Source organism: Trachypithecus francoisi, unplaced genomic scaffold (genome assembly GCF_009764315.1).
Source record: "Trachypithecus francoisi isolate TF-2019V2 unplaced genomic scaffold, Tfra_2.0 Lachesis_group3, whole genome shotgun sequence".
In the NCBI taxonomy this organism is placed as follows: domain Eukaryota; kingdom Metazoa; phylum Chordata; class Mammalia; order Primates; family Cercopithecidae; genus Trachypithecus; species Trachypithecus francoisi.
Genome location: NW_022681468.1, coordinates 53,903,680 through 53,918,093, shown reverse-complemented (window position 1 = coordinate 53,918,093; position 14,414 = coordinate 53,903,680).

Here is a 14,414-nt window from a genome sequence, read left to right as displayed (position 1 = left end):
TATCTAATTTTGTATTTGTAATTTTGTATCTTTTTTTTTTTATAAAGAGTCCCTCCCCCCAACAACCAACAATTGTATGAGCTTCGGTTCCCTAAAATTTTGGATCCACCCTTGGCATTATGCTAATGTTTGAAGGAACAGCCAGTTAGAAATGTTAAAACAAGGAATTAAGCAGGCAAATAACCCCTTGTTAATTAGTGTAAACAAAAGATAAGAAAGCACAGTGCCCTTGATCTATTTAGCATGTGGATAAGGAGCTAACAAACTTCAGCAATCCTGAGGCCATCACTGTGGTAAAGCATGTGTGATAACTGATGTTAGTAGTGATGATCTTGAGTCATGAAGGAAAACTTAAACTGCTGAATATACTCGTTAAAAATACAGAGAAATGTATAATTCACCTTGGAAATATTTTCTACAAATGTTTGAAATAGAAATGGTGGTGCTTACACATTTAGATTTTCAATGATCCGGAAACACACCCAAGAACAATGAATTATCCAAGGGTTTAGCTGGCCTGGGTTTTATTCTGGTTTGGTTACATAAAGCTGAAATGGTGGGTTATGATCTTAATTCCAAAAATCAGAGTAGTGTGTGCTGGACCAATCAGTTGAATTAAACTTCCCTTGTCCATAACTGCACACATGTTTAGCACATTTCTCAAAGAATCATCACCAGTGAGGTAGGCCACTCTTAGAAAGTGCTGGAGAACTGAGAATTTTGCTAAAGGCACTTTGTGAAGGCAGAATAGTGTCAAGAATGGGCTATAGGCCATAGAGCCAAGCAAATGTATTTATACTTGCTTAAAGAGAGAGAGAGAGAGAGGGAGTCAGAGAGAGAGAGAGAGAGAGAAGCAATAGTTGCCAACATTTATTGAATACTTTCAATGCGTCAAGCACTGTGCAAAGTATTGCTTCATATAAATCATGTGTCTGAATTAATCAGCCTAACAACGCAATCAAGAAGCTATGTATTAGTCTCATTCTTCAGATGAGGACATTAAGGCTAAGAAAAGTTATGAAATTTGTCCAAGATCAGAGAGCTTCCTAACCCTGGCACTATTAAGATTTGGGGCTGTATAATCCAAGGGAAAGTTCTGCAACTTTTAGATATTTGGAACATCTTTGGCCTCTACGCCTCTACCCACTTGATACCTGTCGTGGCAAATAAAAATATCTTCAGATATTGCCAAATGCCTCCTTGGGATGTGGAATCATCTTTGGTTGAGAACTATGTTTACCAACAGGTGTGGAGTCACTGCTACAAACCCAGCCTCCACTGGTGCTCCTTCTGTGGCTGGAGCGGGACCTCCTCTCTGCTATGCCTCGTGTGGACACATTGTATACTAAGTAACAGGCAGCCTGGCCAAATGCTTCACAACCTGGAACTGGACACAGGGAGGCTTTCCGGCCCTGCCCACATTTCCAGACCCTGACACTTCCATCAAGCAATTGCTGGGCCACCCCTTTTGGAGAACTCCATATCCTACCAGAAATCTATAGAGGCTTGTGGCTATTCTTGTGCCGTCCCTCATTTAGGTCCCACTTGCACTCTGCTTAGCATCCAATCCTCAGAAACTGTATCCTACTTTCACTAAAGAAGGTGGATTGTCAATTTTTAAATGTTCTATTCTTTCAAACTTTTATGTGCCTTTTGGGAAGGGAATTGAACCAAAATTCCTCTATTCTGTGATCCTTACTAGGAGCCTTGGTCCAGTTTTAGTTCCTGTGTCTCAAATCTGTGAGAGAGAGGGAGAGACAGATGGACAGAGAGAATACAGGTGTCTAAATGTAAACTCATGCACGTAGAGTTTTAACATTAGCTACCCTTCTTCCTAAATTGATGTTGGGATGAAGCTCCAAGAAGGTACATAGAACTCTTCTTAGAACTGTACAATTTCAGAAAAACATTAAAAAATCTTGTTGTGGGAATAATATAATGATGCAAAATTGCTTTGAAAATTATATACTACTTAATGACATAATTAATCTTTTATATCTGTTTACTGAGATGAATACAAAAATATGCTCTCTTCTTTATTCAAAGACCTGAAAAGTCAAGGTTCTTGACAAGCCTTGCAGGCTTGTTATCATGTGTGTGTATGCTCAAAACTTCATACCATCAGACAGCCCAGGGGAGTGCCAGCAGTCGTAGTGTAAGGATCGTTTTTATTTAGCTTGTTTTGTGAAGCACATTAAATGTTTCTCATATACTTAGAAATCGTAAAAGCATTTATGGATGACAGTGACTTTAACAATTCTGAGAGTAGAACGTGCTCAGTAGTTTTGAGCATTGGGGGATTCGATGTAGGTTAGAGATCTCTTCTCTCCTCCACTCTCTCTTGTCCTTTCTTTTCCTCCCTAATCTTCCCTCCTCCTCTCTTTCTCTTTCTCTTCTCTCCTTTCCTTTCTCTTCTCTCATTCTGTTTCTCTCTCTTTCTCTCATATATACACATGTACTCCTACCCCTCTTTTTTCAAAGGTTTTTAACTCCATCCCTCGATGAACAATTTTAGTAATTGCCCAGTGATAGTGCTAATTAAATTAGACCTCCAGAGGGAAGGCTACTCCTGAGTTTAAATGGCCCTGTGAGTTTTCCTGTCTCTAATTTTACTCTATCAAACTTCTAGAAAGCCTCTTCCTTACTTGCCTTTAGTTTTACTATCTTCTGCTTAAGTATTTATCTCTTACCCTCCTCTCCAAATATTGTAAGCTCCTCAGGGCAGAAACTATGCCTTTTAAATGGATGCTATTCTAGTGACTACTCAGGAAATGTGTGTTGATATATTTGACATGTTGACTCTCCCAGGTCTATGGCTGCTAACAAGACATTGCTGGTCACTTCTTCCTCCTCTTGGGCAGCCCCCTTTAGGGTAACTATATGCCAGACCTCTTTAGTATATTCATTTTGGTATAAAACATGTTGAAGCTTTATGTTCCACCTCAGAAGAATAGCAAGAAAACCAACAGAATGATGCATCATTTCTCAAGAAACCATGGAGTGCAAAAATAGCAGAAATCACCAGTGCCTGGCCTTATGCCTGGATGCTTCCTGAGCTTAGATTCCTGGTGCAGAAATCACTGCATGACGCTGGCTTCCCCATACTTGAGGTTGTGAAGGCACCAGGATGGGGAAAAACCCCGTAGGATTTTAATCTTATGTGCGTCATCCATAGGCTTCTCCCCCTTCTTGCCTCTACTGACTCAGGACACACACATAATTCTATGAAATAAAACATATTTGTTCCCTATCTTTCAAACAGTCTTTCCCAATCTAATGTATCAAAGACATTCAAAAGTTTGAGCGAAGGCTATTCTTTCTCTGACCTTGTTTCATCACGGGCAAGTCTGCTAAGGAAAACAGCACATACTGGCCAGAAGAAGAACTTGAAAAAGTCCAAGATGTATAGATTTCTTATTTCTGTCTCCCAAATCTTTCTATTTATATTCTCTGAGTGTCAAAATGGATGACTCAGCTGTGATACACCAAAAGATGAGGTAGCATGTAATTCAACCCTCGCTCTCTCTCTCAGCATATGGCAAGGTTTATGGCTGCCAAAAAATGCGCAGGCTCTTGCCTCCAAATACGAATGAACAAAAAACCCTGTGCTTTATGGAACCAAAGGCCACATCTCCAGCAGCTTGCACTGGATATGCAGTCTTTCTGGGCCTGACCAGGCTGAAGGTGCAAACGATGCATAGGATGAGGAGTTGGTCTTTCCCATGTGGGCTTTGTGCTGTAATCTTCTCTCTGACAGCCTGCCTCACTGCAGCCTCCATCCCCATCTTCCAAGAGAAACTGTACAAAAGATCTCTCTCCCCAAGTCCTTCTGAAGTAGTCTCTTCTTTAAAAAACAACCAGGACATTGTTTCCTGAGCATTTGCCAGGAATGCCAGAAGAAGGCTTAGCTCTGCCCATAGAGAAAGAACAAAGATGATTCCTTTTCAGAAAACGTTGCATGTATGCATGTATATTTGGGGTGAAGGTAGGGAGAATGAATTATCCCTTTCAAGCAAGTTGTGAGTTTTGTTTTGTTTTTCTTCTCTCGTTGCCCAGGCTGGAGTGCAATGGCATGATCTCAGCTTACTGCAACCTCCGCCTCCCGGGTTCAAGCGATTCTCCTGCCTCAGCCTCCCAAAGTAGCTGGGATTACAGGCACCTGCCACCACAGCCGGCTAATTTTTGTATTTTGAGTTGAGACAGGGTTTTGCCATGTTGGCCAGACTGGTCTCTAACTCCTGACCTCAGGTGATCCACCCGCCTCGGCCTCCCAAAGTGCTGGGATTACAGGCATGAGCCACCACACCCGGCAGTGGGTTATCTAACAGATTAAGTTTTTCCTAGTAAGTGCTGGTCCCACTGGCAAGAGGCTTCATGATAATTTTGTTGCCATCAGAAGCTGAGATTAGTTCCTGAGCTTTGTTTCTTGAGGACTCCCTGGGGCTGGGAGGTGAAGATGGGAACTGGCATGAGGTTGTACTGAGAGTTGTTTGTACAGGGTTGCCATGATATGAAACTGGGGTTACACTGCAATTAAGTTTTTTCTATCCTGTTTTCCCTGGATAGTCTGTAACGAATCCATTGTTAGCAATATGTATGGTCAGGCATTTAGTAAAATTCCAGCCCATTCTTGTGGTGCTGATGAAAACTGAGAGAGAGCAAGGGAATTTGGACTCCTGACTCATCTCTGTTAAGCACTTTGAAGGCTCTGTCTGCCTTGAATGGTGATGGCAGGTGGGGTTGAGAGTCAGCTCCTTCTTGGCTCTGGCAAGAAGTCATGGAGTCCTATACCCTTAGAGTTTTATTCTTCAGATGTCTAAGTTGTTTTTCTAAATTGCTTTAGCAAGAAACCCTGTGCAACTGATAGGGGGTGGAGGTATCTGTGTGCTTGAGAGCTCCTGGTTGTCGATGTTGGTGTCTAGAGAACCCATATCCCGGTCCATTCCCATCTGGCCCAAGATGAAGCAGCTCCTCAAAGCTGTTCATTTTAAGTTCTTCCCCCACCTCCTACCTAATGCACTTTACTTGAAAACTTAGTCGACGATATAATAGTAATATAATGATCATTGAAATGCCTCAGGAGCCTGGAAATGGCTCAACTTTGATCAACTATTAATTTTTTTTTATTTGTTCAACGGACCCAGGAAGAAAGAGAGGGTCTGCTGCCATCCAGTTGACCATCAAAACCTCAGTGAATCTTGGCACAGATTTGCTCCCTGCCAAGAGAAGCTGGACTATTGCCTGAAGCAGCAAGAGATGAATTGTTCCTTCTGTAGGTCCTGGCATGAAAACATCTCATTGTTCTATCCTGGTCTGTGGAGGCTGCGACTGGGCCACCCTCAGAGACCTCAAGCACACCAGCCTCCAGGAGAGTCGCCTGCCAGCTTCCCAAGTCTGAAGAGAACATTCCTCACTCTTTCCTGATGTCATCAAAGCCAGTGGTTGGGTCTGGGTTGAGGAGTCTCGGTTTTTCCTCTTTTGTGACCTCAAAAATAAGTCCCCATGTTTCCTAGTCCATGAGAAGAAGGGTGGAAGAAAAACCCCTGAAACAGAAAGGCAATTTTTTTTAAAAACAATCAAATCTCCATGCTCATAAAGTTATATAGTGTTAAAGCTAGATGATCAAGTAGCCAAACCATCTGGCTTTGCAGTTGAGGAAACTGAGGTCCAAAAGGATTAGGGGAGATGCTTAAAGATTTGATACCTGCTAACCTCATCAGAGACACCTTACAGTATCAAATGTAATAGTGAAAAAGTGAGAAAAGAATACCTTTCCAAGTGACATCGTCTCCCCAAGTGCTACTCAACTTTGTGCCCTCAGCAGTTTGCACAAAGAAGGCTCTGTAAATGCTTTCAATGAGTAAGAAAAAGTGAGTACCTAGCACACAATTGTCGTATGTTGTAATTTTGTGTTTACCCATAATTAGCTCAATAAATATTTATTAAATTATTATGACAGCTAATACTTCTTGCATGTACTACATAGCATGTTACATACCAGGTATTTTGCATGTATTTTCTCAACCCTCTCAGAAGCCCTACGTGGTAGGTAACATCACTATCTCCATTTCACAAATAAGGAGGCAGAAGCATCTAGAGGTTCGGTACTTAGCACTGTCACAGAGCTGAGAGTGATGGAGTCAAGATTCAAGGTCAGGATGACTGGCTGCAGAGCACATTCTTTGCTTCTACACTTTCTTGCAGAAATTAGTTATACGCCTAGCACTGTGCAAGGAGTTGTAGAAGATAGTCAGTTTTCTTAAGAAGTTTGCATTTTCTGGAAAAAACATGATCTACATTGCAGCAGAGCTTTGAGCTGGGGCAGTGGTAGAATAAACCAGAGGAGTGACTGTGATGGTTTTCCCTGTGCTCTGGCTTCTCCTTTTCATCTTTGGGAAAATGTACCCTATGAATGCTGAGAAAGTAGAGATAAGCTTGAAGATTCATAAGAGACTGCTGCTGTCCTTGCATTTCCATGGCATGGAGTAGAGAAGTATAAATGAGCAGTGGGCCTGCAGGGGTGTGGGGAGCAACAGCAAGGCCACTCTGGGGTGCAGGGAGATGTGGAGGGACTTGTAAAACGGTGTTTGACCTTCTCAGGCTTAGGATTGTAATAGGTCCCTGATGCCCTTGGAAACCACATTGATTGTATTCTGGAAGAGCTTTATCAACCTTGAAGCTCCCATGTAGCTTACCTGTGTGCTGCCTGTCCCACTCACAGGAATCAGTGTTCTTGTATACAGTCCAGTGCACAAGCCTGAACACCAGGAAGACATCGTACTTATGGGATGCAGCTATTAGAGGCATTCTATTGCCTGAACATACCATAGGGTGTCCATGTGGGCCTCTAGGCTATGCTTTTGCTCAGACTGCACCGTCTGGAACACCTTTTTTCTATCCTGTTTTCCCTGGACAGTCTGTAATGAATTCATTGTTAGCAATATGTATGGTCAGGCATTTAGTAAAATTCCAGCCCATTCTTGTGGTGCTGATGAAAACTGAGAGAGAGCAAGGGAATTTGGACTCCTGACTCATCTCTGTTAAGCACTTTGAAGGCTCTGTCTGCCTTGAATGGTGATGGCAGGTGAGGTCAACTTCCGTGCGTGTGTGTGTGTGTGTGTGTGTGTGCATGTGTGTGTGTGTGTACATGAGAGAGAAGGACTACCCTCCTCTGAGGCCATAGTATTTTCCTTCTTTGCTCCTTCATATACTCCTGGGCAGCAGCAGCACTGCCTCAGGGCAGCAGATACAAATGTGCAGATTCTGCCTTATGTAAGGCCACCAAGCTGAAGAGTCCAGAGGAATTGGCATCTTGCCTACAGCCTACACTCTGGGCACGTTGAGCATAACTGCATTGGATTTGAGGTAGGGCCTTTTCCTCATTTAAACAAAGGGATCCTATCACTGCTGCAGTCCTGTCTCCTCACTCGCCAGCTGTCTCAATCCTACTCACACCTGTTCCATTCCCCACCCCTCAACACCACCATCCATGCACAATTAATGCTCCTCCCTTAACTTTCTCAGAGTACCTTACTTATAACTTTAAATCCCTATCATGGCCAAAATTATTTTATTATTGCTTTGAGGTCATATGATTCTAGCTTGGCAGTTATGTACTGTCTTGAAGATACTACTCCTCTGTCTTTTCTGGCTTAATGCTATCATGGAGAAGCTAGTATTGTTCTAATTGCTCTTCTTTTGTAGAAAATGTATCTTTTCTCTTTGGATACTTTTAAGTTAATCTCTTTGTCTTTGGTGTTCACAGTTTCACCATGATGGATTGTTTGCAAATTTCCTTGTACTCAATCTATTTGGGATTTTTTGGAATTCCTAATGTTTGAGAAATCCTCAGTTATTATCTCTTTGAATATCATTTCTTGATCATTCTGTCATCTCCTTCTAGATTTCCAATTATATAGATAGCAGACATTCTTACTGTATTCTCCATGTGTCTTGAACCATTATAGCAAAATTTCCATTGCTTTATATGTCTGGGTTGCATTGTGGATAATTTATTTGCATTCATGTTCCAGTCCACTAATTTATATTTAGGTGTGCCTGTGTCTAATTCCATACATTAACGTTGTAAGCTCCTTACAGTTAGAGACTGCATCTATTTCATCTTGGTTGCATGTCTAGTACACAGCCAGTGATAAAGAAGTGTTTGCTGAAATGAATTTGTTGGCATGTCTGAGAAGCAATTGTTAAGCTGATCTTCCTGTGTAATCCAAGGTAGAAATACATGCTGAAATATAAGTTAGTTACCCATTGGCAAGGAAAGAGGGAACCATTGGCAAGGAAAGAGGAAAAGACTCATTTAGCGCTTACAGTAATGGCCTATGGAACTGGTTGGCTTGTACTGCTCTGTCTATAGTTCAAGGGCAGGTTAGGTCAGGCAGATTCATGTGACAGGTGTGTTCAAAAACCATGGCCAAGCCAGGGTCTCTCTTCTTCAAATAAAACTCCTAAATACCATCCCACTTATGCAATAAAACTTGGGGCAGGAAATGAAACTTTTGAACTGGTTACCTCCCCCAGCTTGATGTGGGTATAATCTTGACATTCTCTCTCACTGAAAAATGCATGAAGAAAGGTTACCACCAAGGAAAAGGAGTTCGGTAAGCCTCAAAAAGCTTGTTCAGACTAGTCGTGGCACCTCGTCTCAGGCACCAGGTAAATGGGACAAGGGTAGGCAAACAGTGCCTGTAGTCTGCCTTTAGAAAACCCTGATGCTGCTCTTAATCACGCAGCCCATCATGTTTCATTAAAATAAAGATTCGTCTCTGCTGTTGTCACAGAGCAGATGTCTGCTCCTCAGTGGCTGTACCCAGCTGCTGGCGGTCACAGTCATGCACAGGCAGGGTCACAGTCCAGAAAAGATATGCATGACTTCAGAGGGAGTTTCCCGCAGTGTTTTTGGCAAGAGGGAAAGGGATAGTGGGAAGGGCAAGCTCTCCCTGTGGCAGTCAGTGTCTGGCATTTAGCCATTCTTCAGTGGGAGGTTCTTGGGGAGAAACATGAAAATCAGTCTTCAGGGTAGTTCCACATAAGAGCATGTGAGCATGTGGTGATTTTGAGATTCCACCCCATGAGAAAGGAATCTCAGTGCACAGTGGATTTTCCCATCACAGCTTATGGGATTATCAGGCTAATCTGCACCTTCTCTTGTCTGTCAGTGCTGCTGCAGAATAGTTCCAAAGCCCACTGTTCTAGAGAAGGCCATCTGAAACAGGAGGAGGCCCTGACGTCCCTGTTCGGAAATCCTGAATTGAGTATATTCGGTGGTATGTAGTGATCCCAAAGAGTGTCACCAAATTCTCTCAATTAAATTAATTTTAATTAACTCTATTATTAATTAAAAAATTATCAGAAAGCATATCGTAGCAGTATCTGATAGAGCCAGACATTCAAGAATGACTGTGGAAGCCTAGAAGTCAGGAACCTTGGCTGAATTAAATCCAATAAAACACAAACCCACAGCTGATGGTTCCTGGGTCCCACAGGAACCCCCCAGCTCTCGGGTCCATGTAGGGGAACAGATGGCAGCACCAGTAGGTCATACTCTGATTTCCTCTGCCTAGAAATCTGCTCCTTTATCACAGCTGGGGATTTCAGCTATTCCTGATGGCAGCGATTTCCATCTGGGCCTGTGGTGAAAAATAAACTTTTCCTGAATCATTAAAATTCATAAAGCTGTTAACAGTTAAGACGTAAAAAGCTCTTGAGATGTCTTTGTGCGTGTGGTTGTTGTCCGTTTTCTGTGAAAACAATCATACCTGTGGCGAAAATTCAATATACTTATAAAATTGAATCTCTCATGTCAAGACCCTGTGACTTACTGCCATAGAGGTAAGAATAAAATGAGATAGCAGTGAGGAAAGTGCTAGTTTGAAGATGATAGTATCACTACCATCTTCTCTTAGAGCTCTTCAGGGAAAATGTATGAAAGAAAATTTCAGATAAAATTCTCTGAGTTTCAAAAATTGAGGATAGGAATTACAGCATAAAAATTTAGATATTAGATAGAAATCTAGACAGAAAACCAGACCAGAATTTTTTGGTCAGTGTGGGTTTCTTGTTCACCCTAAACATTCTGGGACAACGAAGTTGCTCTCTAAACCATCAGTTTACTATTTAAGGAAGAGCAAATGCCTAGAAGCTCCTCCAAATGAAGCTCAATCAAAAGATTCTGCCAGCAGCTCCCTGCCAGGGTCCAGGAGGGATGTAGGCTCTGAGTGAGATGTGGGCTGAGATGGTAACAGGTGCTCTCTCATGAGGTCAGCTACCACACAAAATAGGAACCTAACGTTTCCAGATATTTAGATCTCTCAAGAGATTCCAGAATTTGGGATTTTTGTATGAGATCTCATGATTTTTAAACATTGATATATAAAATATAAAAAGCCATCATGTGAGCCAAACAAACCATGACTAGGGGCTGGATTTGACCTTCTGGCCACCAGCTTGCACCTCAAATACATAGATAAATTCCACAAACGTTTGTTGAGGTCTATCTTATGCCAGGCATTGTCCTAGATGCTATGGACACAGAGGCAAGGAGAATGCTGTGTGTACCCCTATGAACTTGGCAGCCCAGAGGAAAAGACTGACCTGTAAGGTGATCATCTGCGTGCACTGTGGAGGGTGATCTGGGTAACAGCTAACCCACCTGCAGAGTGGGCATGTCATGGAAGACCTCCTGCAGGTAACGGCACTGGAGAAGTTGAGTCTTGAACCTCAGTTGAATCTTGAGGAGTTTGCCAGGTGACAAAGGGAGATGAGGTAGAGATAGGACATGCCAGGAAAAGGCCACAGCAAGAGCTGAGGATAAGCAGTATAGATACCTACATAAAGCTCAACGCATGACACAGGTGAGGCCAGGGTTAGGTGAACCATTGATATAGTTTGATATTTGTTCCTCCAAATCTCATATTGAAATTCGATCCCCAGTGTTGGAGGTGAGGCCTAGTGGGAGGTATATGGGTCATGGGGACAGATATCTCATGAAGGGCTTTGTGTCATCCCAGCAGCAATGACTGAATTCTCACTCTATGCATATATGTATATATGTATGATAGAGTCTTGGTCTGTTACCCAGGCTGGAGTGCAGTGGTGTGAACTCAGCTCACTGCAACCTATACCTCTTGGGTTCAACTGATTCTCCTGCCTCAACCTCCCGAGTAGCTGAGACTTCAGACGTGTGCCACCATGCCTGGCTAATTTTTTTGTATATTTTTTAGTAGAGATGGGGTTTCACCATGTTGGCCAGGCTGGTCTTGAACTCCTGACCCCAAGTGATCTGCCTGCCTCAGCCTCCCAAAGTACTGGAGTTACAGGTGTGAGTCATCACACCTGGCCTCTCACTCTATTTAGTTTGTGCAAGAACTAATTGTCTAAAAGAGCTTGGCACCTCCCCCACTTCCTCTCTCACCATGTGATGGCAGCTCCACTTGTCCTTTTGCCATGACTGGAATCTTCCTGAGGTCTTAACCAGAAGCAGATGCTTGTGCCATTCTTCCTGTACAACCTGCAGAATGGTGAGTTAAATAAATCTCTTTTCTTTATAAACTACCCAGCCTCGGGTATTTCTTTATAGCAATGCAAAACAGATGAAGACACCCATGGAGGACTTTGACATATCAACTTGTGTGGCCCAAGCAATGGGACGCCCATGGAATGCTTTAAGCAGGGCAGAGATGGGGTGACATTGGTGTTTTAAAATTATTCTTTCAGCAGTTGAATACAGCATACATCAAAAAGGGAAGAAAACTGACAGTGGAGAGAATACTCAGCAAGCTAGGGCAACAAAACTGGCAAGAGATGGTCAGGGCATGAATGAGGGTTGGAAAGAAAAATGGGAATTTAATAACTAGGAAATTAAATTAGCAGGACAGGCAGATAGAAGAAGAGGATGAAGGGGGCCCAGTCAAAGGTGGCTCTAAGGTTCTAGGCCCAATGATGGGTGGATGGTGGTTAGGGAGACCATCTCCATTTGCCTGGATTGTGACAGTTTTAAGACTGAGAGTTCCACATCCTCAGAAGCCCTTCAGTCCTGGGAAAATAGGGATGGTTGGTCACTCTAGTGATGGTTTTCCAACTAACATGAGGAATAGCAGAAGAAGCTGTAAGTTTGGAATGTTGAGGAGATGATAAGTTTGATTTGGAGTATATTGACTGAGGTGCCAGTGGGCATCTAAGTTAGGATATCAAGAAGTCACTTGGAATGAGTCTACAGCTCAAGAACAGGAGGACTTCGACTTGGATAGAGTATATTTGGGAGCCATCAGCATAAACAGAAGTGGATTAAATCACCCAAGGAGTAGCATAAAAAGGGAAGTGAATCAAGAATAAAACGGTGGAGAATGAAACACTGGAAACTTCCATGTTTAAGGAGCATATCTAGAAAGAAGGGCCAATGGAACAGGCTGAGATGGAGCAGTCAGAGTGCAAGAAGGAAAGGCTGAAAACAGGATCTTAGAAGGCATATAAGTAGAGTGTCTCAAAGCATGAGCGGTCATGAGGGTCAATGGCAAGGAAGATATCCAGTACTTTGAGAAGTGAAGACGATGTCTCATCATTGGTAATCTTTGCAGAAACCCTCTCAGTGGTTTGACTGTGGGAGCCAGGTTGCTTCCAGGGAGAACGGAATGTGACTTGAGAAAATGGAGACAGTGAGTTCAGCCTAATCATCTGAGAAGCCTGAGGAAGAGGGAACAAGAGAGATAAAGCAATAACCACATGACCATGTAAAGTTAAGGGGCGGTAATTTAAGATGAGTGAGAACTGAACAAGCTTATAGACTGACAGGAAAAGCTGGGGAAAAAAATAGAGAATTAAAGATGTGGTGTCCAAGAGAGGTGACTAATGCATCAGGGGCCTTGGGGAGATAAAATGGTAGGAGATGGATTCAAAACCAGAGAGGAGGATCTTGGCTTTGAGTTGGGGGCTGGCAGGGAGGACCTCACATACTCTGGGACTATGGGAGGGAGGACAGGTTAGGGTAGGGGAAAGAGCAAGAACAGCCTGAACTGGGAAGCTGTGAAGCAAAGAGCTATGGTTAATGTCAGGCAGAGAAGACTGAGAAATGAGGAGGTATTGATGGAAATGATGGACATGAAGACACCCTCAGCCGCTACCTTTTTTTTTTTTTTTTTTTTTTTGAGACAGAGTCTCACTCAGTTGCCCAGGCTGGAGTGCAGTGGTGCAATCTTGGCTCACTGCAAGCTCTTCCTCCCGGGTTCACACCATTCTCCTGCCTCAGCCTCCCAAGCAGCTGGGACTACAGGCGCCCGCCGCCATTCCTGGCTAATTTTTTGCATTTTTAGTAGAGACGGGGTTTCACCGTGTTAGCCAGAATGGTCTCGATCTCCTGACCTCGTGATCCGCCCACCTCGGCCTCCCAAAGTGCTGGGATTACAGGCGTGAGTCACCGCGCCCGGCCAGCCACTACTTTTAAGTAGAATGATAATAGTCCAAGATTCAGAGTACTTTAAGATACAGTGGATATACAGTTTTTGGGAAACTTTAGTAAATAGATACTGTAGAAGTGATGGAATGCATGCTGTTTGATTGAGGGGATTATCAAATTATTCTCTTTAGAATTGAAGGGCCTAAAGAGAATGATTTGATAATTATTAGCTTTGTTTCACACATGCATGCACACATACAGACACACATATGTGTGCACACACACACACACACTCACCCCTTATATGTAAACAAGGTACAACCTGCTCAGACTCCAAAATAGGCATTAAAATACTAAAAGTACTGCTTTTAGACACAGTTAGGCTTGTTTTTAGACATAGTTTTTGCTAGGTGGGAGGCTGGTGTATAAATACAGAAAGGCAACGTCAAGCAATTTTTTTCCAATTAAAGTTGTATATTCAGTTAGGTTGAGTTTAGAAATCATGGAGGAGCCATTCAAAGCCCACTCAAGACACATGCTTTAAGAGGAAATTACCAAAGTCGATGAAGCAGGGCTCTGCTCTGCGCCAGTCGGTGGGTGAAGCCACAGCAGCACAATGCCTACCAGAGAGAGCTGATGCCCCACCAGCATTCAGCAGGGAGGCCTCTACACGCTGCCTGCGTGAGTCATTCATTGATCACAGCCTAATGCCTCCCTTGGCACAGGGAAATGCCATGGCATTTCATTAGCTCTGCTTATTTTGGTCAACGACTGGGAGCGGAGCCACATACACGATGCTTTCCAGGGTATGTACTTTACCTTCTGGCTTAAAAAATTTTTTTAAACATAACTTTGCTCTGGCATAAAAGCAATGCATGTCCTTTGCAGACATTTTGGTCAACGGAGAAAAAAATAAAACAAAGACCAAATTACCACTTCAGTGTCAACCACAGTTAATATTTTGGTGCATTTCCTTCTTGCCTTTCCTATGATGGGTTTCAGCATG